Consider the following 17,953-nt stretch of genomic DNA (forward strand, 5'->3'; position numbering starts at 1 on the left):
CTCTTTAAGATAGAAGGGTGTCGCTGGATTAAAAAGAATAGAATAGAGAAGAGTTAAAATGTGAGTATTCCTGCGAAGGCGAATAGGGAGCCACTTGAGTTTTTGGCGAAATTCGGAAACACGATCATATTTGCGTAAACCAAATATGAACCGTATACATAGGTTTTGTAATCGCTCAAGTTTATTTAATTGCTCCTCACTTAAGTTAGTATAACAAGTGTCAGCATAGTCAAGAATAGGTAGAAGGAGAGATTGTGCTATATTATTAATAATACTAGATTTTTTATTATGTATTTCATATAAATTATTTCAAGTCAATTAACGAACCGCAAAGTTTTAAAATTAATTTTGTATTTTGTATCAACAGGAAAAATCTAAAGATAGGATTGTCAAAGTAATTGGACAATGGGAGTCTAGTCTATTAGTTCATATTTGATAAGGGTTTGCCCAAAATAGTTTAGGAACTGCTCTAACAAACACAAGAATATAAAGATTTTTTAAAATTCATCCCCTAATTGGGTGACAAAATTGTGTTTGAAATACGAAAAAATTTAGGCTCATGTTAATGAGCTTAAGACAGATATTAAAATTATTTTTGATAAATCATAAAAAAAGAAGATGAAACTTAAGACGAAAGTAAATACAGCTGATTAAGAATGGGAAGCTGTGGAAATTGGGTGCAAAAAGTTTGCAGACGAAGGTAAGAGAAGAGTGTGCAGAGAATGGGAAAGAGTGGATAGTTTCGGTGGGTATCTAAATAATGTTCCCGATACCATGGAATGGGATCGCGTACATGCCTAGATAAATATAAAAATTTAATTAATTTCAAATAAAAGTAAAATGCAAAAGAAAGATACAATAAAAATATTAGTGTACTCATCTAATTTTGTGAGAAGATTCAATTCTTCGACATATTTATACAACATTTTTAATTGCATACAAATTATTAATACCAATAAAATCATAATAATCTACTTATTGATCATTTTAAATGATGATTACTATTATTATTATTAATTAACAACTTAAATGTGTAATAAATAAATATTGTAAAATAAGATAATGCGTGAGGACGATCAAATGGGTCACCTGATGGTAAGTGGTCACCACCGCCCATAGACAATGGCGTTTTAAGAAATATTAACCATTCCTTACATCACCAATGTGCCACCAACCTTGGTAACCGAGATGCTACGTACCCTAGTGCCTGTAGTTACAATGGCTTACTCACCTTTCAAACCGTAACACAACAATACTGCTGTTTGGCGGTAGAATATCTGATGAGTGGGTGGTACCTACCCAGACGGGCTTGCACAAAGCCCTACCACCAAGTGAAGTTAGTGAGCAACTTTATCGTGTAGTTTTCGAGACAAGATAACATTAAAATTTCTTCTCATAATATTTACTAATTCTTTATTGAGACAATGTATACGCTTTTAAAACGGGATCCAAGAATACGTTAATTTTTTTACTGTTGAAATTCCCTAAAACTGGCAAAAAACCTTCGTGCTAAAGGCATTATAACGTTAACGATAACATATATTATGTTACGCCTTGGGGATGAAACGATCGCCTCCAGGCTGTTAAAAAAAATATATCACTGTAAACACGCAGTTCTAAAAACAATAAAATCACACTGAGTCTCTTTCGCCGGTTCTTCTCAGGTCAGAAGTGTGTCTGTCCAAACCAGTGTAGTACTTCTATTTGTACTTCTTTTGTTTTTGTTTGTAGTAAGATAACTAATGAATCAATTCTATTTTTTTTTTCTCTAGTAGAAAGCTACATTGTTCCTGTTTGTTACAGAGTATAAATTATATCAATTTCTTTATAAAAGAATACCATGCGAAGTCGGTATTATCGAAAATAAATTTTATATTCTTTTGTTTTATAAATAAGATTGAATTTGTCAAATCTGATATGACGGCTCTTATTACGTTTTCAGTATATTCCACTAAATAGAAAGAAACTCAAAACAATTCATATGTGATCGGAATTTAAATATTATGTCAACCATAGTTACCTTCACGAAATACATGACGTAATCAGTCACGAGCGACGCGTGACAAACGTTTAGGGATGAGAATTCTATCGATAAAAATATTCCTTAGGTAATCCTTACGATATAATAAAATAATGTTCTTAATTTAAATCATCTGTACTGAGTAATTTTGGCTGTCCGTTGACAGTTGGGATAAGTAATAAGCTGAATTAATTAATATCATTATATGCATTAATTTAATTATACGAAATGGAGTTTGTTTGCACCTGGTGGTCAATTTTAAGCCATTTAATTACTGTAGCGATGTACAGAATTGAGTATGCAATTAATATGTATTTTAATACCTAATTAAGGCATTGATTACACACTATAACAGATTATTATTGGTCAAGTAACTACCCGTCATATATTTTCACTAACTAGCCCTCATCAGATATACCGACAAGCAGCAACGCGTATATATCGAGCTACTCGTAATATGCAATGCGGTTTTTTTACGTTGGATAGTATAAATAGTTCGTAAGAAAGAAATTTTAATCATTCCTTACATCGCCAATGCACCAGCCATGTTGGAAGCTAAGGTTTTATGTCTCGTGTGCCTGCAGTGGCTGAATCATCCGTCAAACCGGAACACAACTACACTAAATATTACGGTTCAATATCAAGTAATTTTTAATAATTTCGAGTATTTGACTTATTCAGATATAGGATATATCTCAAAATATATTTGCGAAATAATGAGTAAATTGTAAAATCGGTATAATAAAAATCCAATATTTCAGAACCTGAAAGTTTTTTTTTTTTAATTTTATAGTGGTCTAAGAAAGGAGAGTAAAATTTTGAAATTAGAACGAAATGTTGTGGTGAACGCTGCGCAGCGGGCACGTGTTGAATAAAATAATATTCGGCATCATTTCGAGCAAAACGTATGAATATAATATTACATTAAAATTCAACATATACCTTACAATTGTCAAATTTCATTAATTCCCAAAATTTAATCAGGATTTCGGGTTTTTTTTTAATCAACAATTTGGATTCCTAATTCAGAATATTATTTTTAATATTAAAAGATTCAAGCTCATTTAAAAAAAAAAAACAAACCAATCAATAAGTCATATTACTCAATACAAGACTATGTTAAAGAATAATAATAATTGAATCGTACTTTTCTGCCATACTCTGTTTTATAAAAATAAAATTAACTACTGATTTTCTTGCCGGTGACGCTCGGCATAATCTATTTTCCGAACCAGTGACAGCTTTACATTTAATTCAACACTGTAACTTTAGTTTTCATCACAATCGAAGCCAAGACTAGCTTAAGTAATTTTCGCTATTCCTAATAATTTCAGATTCGACCATTGACCCAGATAAAAAATTCACCCCGTATAGCCTGTATCTGACCTTAAATTATAAACTAAAATAATCTATGACTCCCATATCAATCAGATCACTAGCGTTCAGGTGATATTCATATTAGTTTTAGTATCCAAGGTGCGGTCGATTCCTCAATAGAATGACATCACTGAGTCCATATATTTACAGGGAAGCGCTTTCATTGGTCGATAGTGAACGTATTCGGAACGCCGGAAGTTTCTAGAATGTATTTCAATCTACAGCCTATCGATATTAACTTCATATATATGGTGGTTTGGATTATTTGCGTCGATTCATATTGAAATTATCCAATTTTACTGTTGATCTATACTAATAATTTAAATGGGAAAGTTATCTGTGTGTTGTTTACGCTTAAACCGCTGAACCGATTTAGATGAAAATTGATATGGAGATAATACTGTCTACTTTTTTAAGTCACCTCTCCTTGGGGAGGGGGAATAGAGGGTGACGGTTAGTATTCTGTAGATAAAGTCTTATAAATTTCGCGTAGATTAATCCGCAAATTCAGGTCGTTGATTATAATTTTAAGCAACTGGGTCTCAGTGTTAAATATGAGCCTTATTTCAAGGTCAAAAGATCACACGGAAAAATAACTGGACAAACAAAAATATTAATATTCCACTGCTAGGTTAAGGCTCCCTGTCTTTTTGATGCGGGTTGGTCAAAAAAAATTGACAGATTTCCATATCATCAGTGGATGGAACGAAAAGATAGCGCACTAAAAAGGTATACTATTGGAAAATAAGACCTAAAGTTCGATTAGTAAACCTCATTATCCAAAAGCGCCTTTTGGCACGTAATTCATTCTTCCTTACACTGACATAAGGAAATTAAGTTTTCGATCTTTTGAAAGGTTCCAGCCTAAAATAAGAAGTACAATTACATATACATTTTATTTACATTTAATTGAAAATAATTAATAAATATGTCTTAATAGGTCACGGCTATAATTAGGTCGATTTCTATACATCAATTCTGAATGTCCGTTAATTAATTAATTATCAGAGAAGTCAATCATACATCATTAATATTAAGTTGACAAAAACATATAATTAAATATTTTATCGATATCGATATTTTCAATACATTGACGTCCCTAGGCATGTAAGAAACATGAGGGTTCTAATCATCCATGAAATGAAAGGTCGGCAGATCAGTGTCGATGTCGGGATAGATTTAGTAGGAAACGATTACGTCATAGGTTTGATAAAAAAAATACTAAAGAACTCTGTAATAGTCCCTAGCCTTTCTTTGATTTATAAATAAAAATTGTGATATAATATGGTTTTGATTTTAAATAAATACAAATTGGAATGACGGAGTTTGTGAAAATACAAAACTACGTCATTGAAAAAAAAAACAGAGTTTCGTTAATGATATAAATATATTTTTATAATTATTACTATAATGTGTGTTATATGTGAACCGAGGCCCAGTGTTTATAACCCGTGCATTCAAAGCAGTCATAAAGGCAAACACCAGTTAATTCGTGTTTACAATTTGTGATGAAGAAAAACATCGTGAGGAAACCTGCATATGCTTAATTTTAATAAAATTTTGTCACGTGAGTTTCCACCAACACTCCAAAACCTTCGTCCTAAGGGGAGAGGAGATCTTAGCTCAGTAGTGGCACTGTTGTTTCTGTTACTTTACTATATGTTATATAGCAACGATGCCAATAAAGTTACTACGCACATGAACAGCAGAGAGAGCAACATATACGAGTAGATTCTACTCCCTAAACGACCCAATAGATGTTTCGCATAAAATACACAAATACCAGATACGTAACGATCGGAAAAACGATCTAAAGTCACTAATCCAAAACATATATACCAATATTCATTACTAGGGTTCTGTATTTCTAAAAGAAAAAGGAACCCTTATACGATCACTTAAACAGATGGCATTGGAGCTGTTAAAAAATCGAACCCCTTAATCTACGCAATCAAAATATATAGTCATTAATGTAATTAAAGACAATCAAAACCTATAAGGTACTTCAAATAGACCCAGAATCATGAAATTTCTCAAGAAGTAATCTTGTCTTGCACAAGTATAGGAAAGAATCGGAAAACCGGTAAATCTTTTAGTATTATTTGCTGTTACGGAACCAACCAGCACGTCCAACTCACACTAGTCCGGGTTTTTTTTTAATTTAAAATATGATATATAGTGATTTTTTCTGGCATAAGAACATCTTCCCGGGGTTAAATACCTACGCAGTTTATGTTCAATGAATCTCTCTTCGTTTGGGTTGTCTGGAAGAGATGGCTAATTAGCCATAAAGCTGCCCATTGTAGAACACATTAAATTTATACTATTGTAATTTTAAGATTTTGTTATTTGTGTTTATGGTGTACAGTAAAGAATAAATAAATAAATATCACATCTTCCATTCAACGAATTCGGGCACATCATGAGCTTAAAAAAATATTGATTTTGAATATAATTCCTTCGCACAGCCTTCAGTTTCGTGCCGCTGGAGTCATAAATAACGGCCAATGATATCATATCTAAAAATAGCAAGGTTTAATGTTAAATTCTAAGTGAGTACTTCTAAAAATAAAGTCATCATGAGACGTCCAGAAAAGTAATCGAAATTGAAGATTATTTTTGAATGTATCTGTGATTCAAAAAACTAATTACCACATCGGAATAGATCAAAATCAAAATATATAAATATAATATAAATATTGGACAACATCACATACATTACTCTGATCGCAATGAAAGTAGCTGAAGCACTTGTGTAATGGAAAATCAGAAGTAACGACGGTACCACAGACACCCAGATCCAAAACAACATTGAAAACTAATGAACTTTTTCTACATCGATTCTACCGAGAAGAACCAATAAGAAACTCTTTTCCACAATATTCATTAACGATTGAAGATAGAATCGGGTTTTGTGGCAATTTGTGGTATTTATTTATGGTCACCATCACACATTGCCAATGAATCACCAACCTTGAAAACCAAGATATCAAGTCTCTTGTAGCTGTAACTGGCACAAATAACAACACTTAGTATTATTTGACATTAATATATATGATGAGTATGTGGTACCTACCCATACAGACTTACACAAAGCCCTACCACCAAGTAGATCAAACTTCTACACTATGATCCAGTATGACGTAACTTTTATACAACCACAAATAATTTCAAGCTATATGTGTTAGCTATTGGTATGAATTCCGCAATGATTAATATGTGGAACTAACTAAATTGCGGTCAACTCTAACATACTAAAACTATGCTGTATCATCACATTCAATTATAGCTTAACATAATATGTAAACATACATATCAGCTGCGGCTAAAATGTAATTTAAATTTTAACTATATATCGTTACGAATAACAATGCAATGGCTGAGCGTCTATATTTATATTATAAGTGCGAAAGGAACTATGTCTGTCTGTGTTGCTCTTTCACGACCGAACAACGGAACCGAATTCCAAGGAAGGCTGTTTGCCTAATACCTCACGACCAGTCCCTAAAAAGCCAAACCAAAACTACTTTATAAACCTTACAGTGCCAGTGACTAGGCGACCATTTGCCATCAGGTCGTACCATAAATAAAGTACCATCATAGCTTAATGAAGTATACTATTTCTTTCTTATCAGACGGAAAAGATTCGACGAACACGATATTTAAATAAAATTGTCAGTTTTAGGAGATGACTTCCAATCTGATGGTCCATCGTCTGTTAATAATTCTTTAAAAGAACTTATGTTTTCTATGTCAGATAAATTAGTAAGTTTTTCTTCAAACTCCAGCCTTATCACTTTATCAACTTGTATCGTTCCAATTAGCAGTGGTTAAAAATATTGTACGCTAATAGCAAGAAATTGTTGGACCATTTGGCTACACTTCGCCAAAAACTATTACCTAAGTCATGCTTCAGTTGAATGTTAAATGATGTGTTTTTTTTCTCTTTCTCGGATTATTTCCCGTCGTTCCCGGTTATTGGATAATCAATCGTATTTTCCTTAGTTTTCCTCATAATAAAAGGCACGTTGTAATATATCCGAAAAGATTTATATTTTCACAAGCTTATCAAACTAGAGATAATATTGGCGAAGAATCGCATCTGTTAGAACCGCCTCGGGGTAAAGAATGCTTTAGGATGAAGAACAGCTTAAGTGCATGTACAACAGATTATGCACGTTTTGTTTGACACTTTTAAGACTTCTTATCTCACTCGTGAAATATTGACAAGTGACTTACGTGATACGCTATTATACAGGGTTATTGGTTATTCGACGTAATCGCGTTAGGAGGTAATAGGGGTGACTGTTTGTGATAATTTTAATCCTCTTATGCATGATGCAAAAGTGAACCATTTTTGAGTTATCGAGTTTTTTATCTTTTTTTAAAATAAGTCAAAATGCAACATCATAAATTTATTTAAAAAAAAGATATCAATTTTTTATTTTTATTTTATCAATATTAAAACAATAATTATCGGTCGTATTTAATAATGCGAGAGAAAAAACGATATTACTTCAATATATTTTTTATTTTTATTTTCCACAAGAATGCCTTAAAAACAAAAATAAAATGTTACAAAAACTGTCCTGCAAAATTATTTTAAAAGCATCACCTTTTTCTTATCCCTCCAAAAATTTTTAAACAACTAGGAACTTATTTCAAAGCAACTGAAATAAAATTACCACTTAGGAAGCTTGTGGAAATTGGTATTCGTATAATCAATGTCTTGTTGTATGTTCTGCGGTGAGTTTCGAGTTTCTTGTTAGAGAATAGCCTAAAAGTATGGGTAAGATTTCCTAAAAGCTGATTCAGACCAGTTGCGGTACAACTTGTTAAGATTATCTAAGAATTTTGGAGTCGCGCTCTTTATGAATTTACATGGTAAAGTTTCGGAATATTAATATGCTTAATTGAAATACTGACAATTAATTAAAAACATGGTAAATATCCCGTTTTAAATACTGTTAGTGATAATTAATTGTTTCGGAAAGTAGGAAGATAATCTACCATAAGTTTAGGTGTCTAACAAGTATAAGGACTCAAAGTCCATCGAAACGCATGGGGTCATAAAATTACAATTCATAAGCATACCAAATATTAATATCATATATTTTTTTTTCGTTAATTTTAACCATAGATAAGTAGAGAGGACAGGAGAGAAGTATACCCGGACAACTGTGGCTGAATTTTCATTAGCGTAGTCAATTTGTGTTTGTTATTCATTTGGTGCTTGATGGTTAAGGATACCATTGTAACATTAACAGTCTGTAAATTTCCCACTGCTGGACTTAGGCCTTGTGTCCCTTTGAGGAGAAGGTTTGGAGCATATTCCACCACGCTGCTCCAATGCGTGGTGGATACAGAGGTGGTAACATTTATCGAAATTAGACACATGCAGGTTTCCTCACGATATTTTCCTTCACCACCGAGCACGAGATGAATTATAAACACTAATTAAGCTCATGAAAATTCAGCGGTTCTTGCCGGGGTTTGAACCCGAAATCATCGGTTAAGATGCATGCATTCCAGCCGCTGGGCTCTCGGCTCTTGTATCTATATTGCTCTATATTTCTATAAAGTTTTTTTTGTTTATAATTGACACAATACATGCTCTTACTAAAGAACGATTTTTACATAGTTCGTTCAACATAAATAGATATATTATTATTACTCAAATAACTAAGATATCTTTTTTGATACGACGCTACCATACGTATTATGATTATACCACAAACTATAACAAAACAAAATTGAAAAAAAAAATAAAGTTCTTTAGTTTATTTTGTAGTAAAAATCAAACGTCAATAACACGTATAGTTTACAAGCGGCCTAACGATGTAAAAACTCGCATATTCGATCCTGACCCCTTGGCATTTAGGTTCAATGTTAATATACTTTATTTTACACCACTAATATTAACAAAAAAAAAAAAAAACAAAAATTGAAATAATACTAAAAATCTATATCAAATATTTGACTTACGGCTTATTAGCCATCTCTTCCAGACAACCCAAGGGTTGAAGTGATATATTAGTAATTCCTTAAAATGGAACATCACTAATTTTTTTTTTAATTATAGTGATGAGCTTGTGCATGATGCACTGTTTATTCAATTACTGACATAATCCGATGAGGTAGTGAATTCAACACGACCGGAGGCTGTAGAGGGATCATGGACTCGAACAACTTGAAGGCACTTGAACTTTACAACTCCGACCGGATATTGAAACTTATTTTTTTATTTTATTAAATTTATTTTCTAGTAGCGAGCGAGCAGTCAATTACTAAATAACACACTAATAAATAAACTCTGTCTATTTATCTGTATGTTTCACCATCACATCAACAGAATTTGATGAAATTTGATATGAAGGAAACTAGAGACCACCACCTTAGATAGGGTTTTTTATACCTTAAACTTATATATATTTTATTCAATTATGTTTAACTGAAAATTCAATAAACAGAATAAGTAAATCATAAACCACACACACACACACACAGACATACGTGTAAAATCAAACTTACAAAGTCACACAACAATTGACAAATATTTATTAAATAAAACAAGAAATAATTTACGTTTTGAAGTATCCGCCAAACTCGCTGAACACAATAAATGATAAAAGTATTGTTCTTCTGTCTCTACCCACACACACACGCGCGCAAACATGTAACCGATGATAAATATTTAATCATTACATCGAGGAATAACTCGCAATGAACTACGAACGCGAACGTTATTGAAATTGTTATTCAAATTTCGAACGAATGCAATTAAATCGACGTATTTTTCCGACGAGTTCACTCACTTCAATGGTTTTAACGTTTTATTCGTGCAAATAATAATATCCATTTAAATAACGAATGCCGTTGCTTGAATTAACCTCTTCTAAAATGTTTCAATAATATAATTCCTACGTAGTTAATCACTTGTATTTGTAGTAAATATTTAAAACGATCGATTTATTGTGTACTAGATTCCGAACGCGGTTTTGCTCGTTTTGGGGCGATTGACGCGAGGTTTATGTATTAGAAACCCTATGTGTTTTTTATGTTAAACGTAGGCGGATGAGCAAAATGGGCCATCTGTAATTGGTCACCACCGCCGATACAATGGCGTTGTAAGAAATATTAACCATTCCTTACATCACCAATGCGCCACCAACCTTGAGAACGAAGATAGTCACACTGGCTCACTCACCCTTCAAACCGGAACACAACAATACTGAGTACTGTTGTTTGGCGGTAGAATATCTGATGAGTGGGTGGTACACAGAAGGGATTGCACAAAGCCAGCCACCAAGTGATTGTTATGACGTGATGTTAAGTTATGATTAAGTTGATAATTACAAATATTATTATATATGCGAAAAAAGTTCTATCTGTTACCTCTTCACCCTTAAATCGCTGAATTTAGATATGGAGATCCAGTGAGTGAGTGAGATGAGTCCCAGGGAAGGACATAGGCTACTTTTTTCAATCCACCCCTCGAGGGGGTATAAACTAATAAACTAGTAAACTTTTATGAATTTCGTGCAAGTGAAGCAGCAGGTATAAATAGTTAGCTTATATGTCAATACCAATTAATAATGAAATATTTATTAACATACCTTAAGAATAATACTCATTAAATTGATCTCATAAGTTATTAATTACTATAATTATGCCAATTTTTATATACAAGTTACGAAAAAATATTCGTTTGATAAACGACACACGACGCCTCATTCTTAATATGAAATTTGATTAAATCATGATTACATTAAAAAAAAATCAAATTACAAACACACATATAAATATATCTTATTAAATACACAGAATTAGAAAATGTATTCCGTTTTTAGTTCAGACATAGAAACGAGCAGAAGCGTTGTAAGAAAACTACTCCACCCGTAATGCAAGCAAAGTGGAGTATTATTATAGCGATTCAAGTTAGTTATGGTAATTTTTTGGCAAGTGTATGCTGCTCGTGGAAAACATTAAACGGAATTGCATTTTGTAATTTAGAACCAAGTTAATTATTTAGAAAACACTTGGTATTACTTCGTGCAAACCTGTAGGAGTAGATACGACTCACTCAGCACATATTCTACCCCCAGACAGAAAGAGCAATGCAACTTGAATTCACAATACGTAGTCAGATTTAAGAATTAAATTTGTTTATTTTCAGCCGAGAACTTTAATTTTAAAAAGATCTCCAAGACTGAGAAGTAACCAGCATGTTATAATGAGTTCCAAATGAGATTTGGAACTCATTGAGCATAATTTATTATAAGAAATTTTGGAAAATCCGAAAGTGGACAAGTAACGCTCATTGAATGGAAAAAACAGAAAAAATAAAATTCTGAATAAAATAGCCATTTTCAATAATTAATTTTCAATAATATTTGAACCTACAATAACTTTAACTACGGAATTTATTTAAAATAATTGTCATAATTAGTGTTGTGATTTTTTTTTGCGCAAGTTAGACATTTTCAAGTCACACTTGATTGACGAGAAAAGTTCTGTCACATTGAATCAATTAAACTACTGTTTAAACATAAAAAATGTTGCCTAAAGCAAAAAAAGAGAGACGTCGCCTATTTTCACGCAGTGTAAAACCTTTAGAAAGGACAGAAGAACCAGCTTGTGTGGGGTTCTTAGCCATTAAAACCACTGTGATGTCTTGACCACGGCTCGGGGAGGCTGCGGAATAGTGAGCATATTTTCTATTTCCAGTGAGGAAATGCACTTAGGGAGGCCCATATACCTGTCCTAGTGAGGACCGGGACAGGTATTTGGGCCTCCCGGGGCAGAGGGCCTCAGCCTACCTACTAAAACCTCCACTAAGGCAGAAACCCGCTTGTGGATTACAACCGCCAGTGGCAATCTCCATTAGGCGACAGTCGCCATTAGGCAGGCAAGGCACAACTTAACTTTATAACTTAAAATTTTCCTAAACTTAGATATAATATTTAAGTTATTTTAATGACCACTATGACCGTTATCAGTCACGACATCATTATATTCATACAGATATATTTGGTCTCAATATTTTTTTAAACCAAAACAACACAATTAAAATCCGTGAAATCCAGTAGAGCGAACTATTTCAGTATTTTAACGAGTGTTGAAAATAAGTTAAACGTGGAAGTTTTCAGAGTAGCATTTTTATTTTTTATTTTGTTTTCAGAGAAACAAATTTATTTATTAAATGTCGCCCGCGGCTCCGCACGCGTATTAAGGGTTGGTTGTCAAGTCTTAGGTACAATAAAACGTTTCCTTGGATTTTTTTTTTTATTTACACTTCTTCCATGGGCTCACAGCTGCCCGTGCCTTTTTTCCATGCCAGCAGATCTTCGCTGGAGTTTTAGCTCGTCGTCCTTCTTGAAAGACGCAGATCTTCGCTGGAGTTTTAGCTCGTCGTCCTTCTTGAAAGACGCAGATCTTCGCTCGAGTTGTAGCTTGTCGTCCTTCCTAATAGACGTGACCCACATTGAAAGATTTTTTTTTAAGAATTTATATATTAATAAGTATTATTTATTTACTCTTTCTTGGAGTTTTTTAAAGTTTTATAAAGCCTGCTTCATACTCAATTTCATCAAATATGAGTGATCGGCTATTTTGCAACAAGAAACTCGAATCTCACCGCAGAACACGAGTGTGAAATTTCAGAATGTGATATATGACGTTGACTGTAATAATTAATAACATTTATACGATACACATATCGAAATGACTTATCACTGTTAGTCAGCTGTCAATATTTCACGAATGAGATACGGAGTGTCTTCATAGACACAAAATAAGCAAATGAAAATTAAATAGTTCGTGTCTAGATTTGAATCCTGTTAAGATAAATATATAAATTATACCTTCGGTATTTTATCAACCAACTCTAAAAAAGGATTTTTTTTTTATATAGTACACGTGTCCCTTTTTTAACGAATTACTAATTAAATCCCTTAAAACTTTTGCTAAAGAGTGGGGACGACACTAGCAAAGTCAAGATTCGATCCTGCGATGTATCGCAAGCCTCAACAAAAAACGTCAAGCTATAACTAACCGTTTTTAACTGCTCCAATTGAAAAAATTGTATTTAATAGTTAATACTTGTTTCTTCGAGTTATAAAGTAGATCAACATTTGTGTAACGACCCAATAATCAATGTGAAGTAGTGGTTTACAAGTTATTGAAGTGTTTGATATTATAAAAACAAAAAAAAAACAAATTTAAAGTTAAACAATTAACGGACATATCATCATTTCAACGCGTCGTTGTAAGAAACGCGTAAGCGACGCTGTCTGCATGGCGCTTACGACCTTCTGGCCGCGACATATCAACTGCGCCAGCACATCGGTAATATAAGAACATTCATATTATTATCCGACTTGTGTTCAACGACCGTATGAATGCCGTGAAGATATTGTAATGTAAAATAGTAACTATTGTTGTTAATTGAATTGAATAATTAATAAAATAATTAGCACAATTTATTGCAAGTATACATTCATTGCTATTGGTAGTTTTCTCAAGAAGTTAATATGCTACCTATACCTATAATATGCCACCTAAACTAAAACCGTGCGCTAATTGCTCAAAAAGATTAACAAACAAAGAGTATCTAAACTGTTTCTTATGTAAGGACGCGTACGATATTGACTGTGCCAAAATAACACATCAGCGTTTTATTTCTATGGAGAAGGATGCAAAGGACAAATGGAAATGCTCTAAGTGTAAAAATAAAGAAAAAAAAGGCTCTCCAGCCTGTGTAAGAACTATTGAAACTACCGATAGCGACAACAATATTTCTTCTCACGGCGAAGATGAATCAGATCTAAATGAATCTCCAAATTCAAACATACTAAAACCGACACTACTTTCAAGCATACGATCGGAAATTCAGGCATCTATTGATAAATCTCTTAAAATTACCTTAGAATCCACGATAATGAAAGAATTTGCATATTTAAAAAGTGAATTAGCGACTTTAAGTGATCTCAAAAATTGCTTAGAATTTTTAAGCGCAGAATACGATTGCTTAAAATCAGACCTCGTAGCTTCAGAAAATAAAATTAAAAATCTCACTAAGGAGAATATTAGTCTTAATAGTAAAGTGAGCGATCTTACTAACAGGCTCAACTTGATTGAACAACACTCGCGTGAAACTAATATTGAGATTAATGGCTTACCAGAGAACAAATCCGAAAATTTAAACTCTATTATCGAACAGTTATGCTCAGTAGTCTCAGTACCCTTACAAGGTTCGGATATTTTATCCTGTACTCGAGTACGAAAATTAGATGACTCTAGTCCTAAACCCCGAGCGGTTATAGTTAAGTTACCGACTACTAAACATAGGGACGTCATATTAGCTGCCGTAACAAAGTTTAATAAAAAAAATCAAACAGATAAGCTTAACACTAATCACCTGGGTTACGGTACTAACAAATCACCAGTATATGTCTCCGAACATTTGTCGCCACATTTTAAAGCTCTTCACGCACGTACTAGAAAAATTGCACGGGATAAGGAATATCGATACACTTGGATTCGTAATGGTCGCATTTATGTACGCAAAAATGACCAATCCTCTGCCAAACAAATTAAATGCTTCGAATCTCTTGATCACTTGTAAACTATAAAACCGCTACTAAGTGCCCGTATCCATATCAAAATTCAGGATCTATTACCAAAACTTTAGAGGACTTAAAACTAAAACAAAAGAAATAAGACTATCTTCAATGACTTCATGTTTTGATATTATTATTGGAACAGAGACTTGGCTGGATGACAGTGTTCACGATAAAGAGCTACTTAGCAACAAATACAATGTTTACCGTAGAGATCGTTCATCTACTTCAACTTCTGGAAAAACTGGAGGAGGCGTTTTATTCGCTGTCTCTAAAAATATTTGTTCGAAACGTGTTGAACACTTTGAAAGTTCTATGGAAGATTTGTGGGTATCAGTGAAAAGTGACGGTCAAGAATCGAAAGAAATTTTATTTTGTGTGCTTTATCTTCCTCCTCCAGTGACAAGTGCTTCATTGGACCTGATGTTAGAGAATATTAGTCATGTTATGCAATCTCACGCGGGTGATATTATAATTCTAGGGGATTTAAACCTAGGGTTCATAGACTGGAAACGAGATACCTCTGATATTCTCGCACTGACACCTTGTAATTATAATTGTAATCTTGGGCGTAATTTCGTAGACTTTATGTCCTTTAATAGCCTGTCACAATTTAATTATGTAAAAAATCACAATAACAGAATCCTTGATTTAGTTTTAAGTACCTGTGAGGATATTTCCATAGAAGAAAGTATTAAACCTCTTAGTAAAATTGATTTACATCATCCTGCTTTAGATATCGATTTAAAATTAAATAAGCGTTTACTAACTATTAGAAAACAATTTGCGTCTTATAACTTTAGGAAAGCTGACTACACCTTAGTTAATGCTAAGTTATGTCAAATTGATTGGGAATTGGAGCTATCTCCGTTTAAAGATGTCGATATGGCTGTAGCAAAATTTTATGACTTACTGGAAATTATAATTCAATCTACTGTACCCAAAACAAAACCTCGAAATTTAAAATATCCTTCTTGGTTTACACGTAATTTGATTAAACTTATCGCTGAACGCAACAAAATTCTCAAAAGGTACAAACTATACAAAAACCCTAGAGATCAATTAGAACTTCAGTTGAGCAATGATAGGGTGGAGTCTTTGACAGCTTCTTGTTATCGTAAGCATATCCTAAGTATAGAAGAATCGGTTCTTAAAAATCCTAAGAAATTTTGGTCTTTTGTAAAGGATCATCGTGGTGAATCTTCAGATCTTCCTAGAGGAATGTTCCTCAATAATAAGACAGCAAATACAGGAGAAGATATTTGTAATCTTTTTGCTTCACAACTTGCGTCAGTCTATTCCCCACATGATCAAGGTCGTATATCATATCCAGCAGATTGTTTTCCCCAATTTTGCTTAAGTAAAATTCCTTTGACCGAACGTGAAATATCTAAAATCTTAAAATCGGTTGATATTAGCAAAGGACCCGGTCCTGATGGAATTCCCCCATTATTTATTAAAATGACTAGTAAGTACTTAACACTTCCTTTAAAAATCCTTTTTTCAAAATCACTCGAATCTGCTAAATTTCCTACAATATGGAAAGCTGCCAATGTTGTTCCTATTTACAAAAAAGGCGACAAGCGTAATATCAAAAACTATCGACCTATTTCAATTTTGAGCGTTATTCCAAAACTTTTCGAAAAGCTCATCTGCCCAATTGTAACCAAATATTTCAAAAATATCCTCTCTACACAACAACATGGTTTTATGCAAAATAAATCAACATTGACTAATTTATTAGACTATGTTATAGATCTGTCTGAAAACGTTGATCACAAGACTCAAATTGATGCTATTTACACGGATTTTACGAGTGCATTCGACAAAGTTAGCCATACAATCTTACAATCGAAGCTTATGTATTACGGAATCCATGGTAATTTGCTGAATTGGTTAGTATCCTACTTAAATAACCGATCTCAACGGGTGATTACTCACGGCTATTCATCTTTTGCATTTGTTCCCACATCCGGGGTACCTCAAGGATCCCATTTAGGTCCAATACTTTTTTTAGTTTTTATTAATGACATAGTAGACAGCGTTAAATTTAGCAAATGTTTAATATTCGCCGACGATCTCAAAATCTACAGACCTATAAAAACGTTATCCGATTCTGACCTTCTCCAAGCAGATATAGACGCTCTCGCTAGCTGGTGTAATAAAAATAACATGGAATTAAATGTTAAAAAATGTCTTCATATAAAATTCACAAGACGCAGTAAACCAATATTATCTAAATATTCTATATCTGGCGATCCTCTATCCGAGGTTAATTCAATTCGAGACTTAGGTGTACTTATCAATAGCAATTTAAATTTTATTAATCATTTAGACAAAATAATATCAAAAGCTTGGAAAATGTTAGGATTTGTTAAACGAACATGCAAGGATTTTAAGAATACTCGCTCGTTGCTCTGCATTTATAATTCTCTTGTACGTTCCAATTTAGAGTATGCATCAAATATATGGAACCCATTTTATAACACTCATATCGAAAGACTAGAGCGAATACAACAAAATTTTACCCGTTTTCTTGCATACAAGGATACTAGTTGTCCTTATCGCGCTAACTACAACAATAGGCTAAAACATTTTAATATGATATCACTCAAAAGTCGCCGTGAAATCAGCGATGTTTTGACCCTACACAAACTGATCCATGGTCAAATAATGTCACCTGAACTACTTCAGCAAATCAATTTAGTTGTTCCCCGCAAAATTCCTAGACACCCAATAAAAAAACCTTTTAGAACTACAGCTTTTAAAACAAATTTAGGTAAACATGCACCCCTCAACAGAATAATTAATTCTTATAATGAATATTCTTCTAACGGCAATATCGACATCTTTGCCCAAAGCAAGCCAACTTTTGTGAAGCTCTGTAAAGATCTCATAGTATAACTTTAAAACCATTTTATTCATAAATTAAATT

General features: G+C 33.0%; 1 protein-coding gene across 2 annotated transcripts in view; it reads left to right on the top strand.

The window, feature by feature from the left end:
- The window catches only part of LOC125075001 (synaptotagmin-7), a 322,472-nt gene that overhangs the window by 256,444 nt on the left and 48,075 nt on the right, over positions 1-17,953 (top strand). The gene's annotated exons all lie outside the window — the stretch shown is intronic.

The sequence above is a fragment of the Vanessa atalanta genome, chromosome 29, assembly GCF_905147765.1.
Source record: "Vanessa atalanta chromosome 29, ilVanAtal1.2, whole genome shotgun sequence".
Classification (NCBI taxonomy): Eukaryota; Metazoa; Arthropoda; class Insecta; order Lepidoptera; family Nymphalidae; genus Vanessa; species Vanessa atalanta.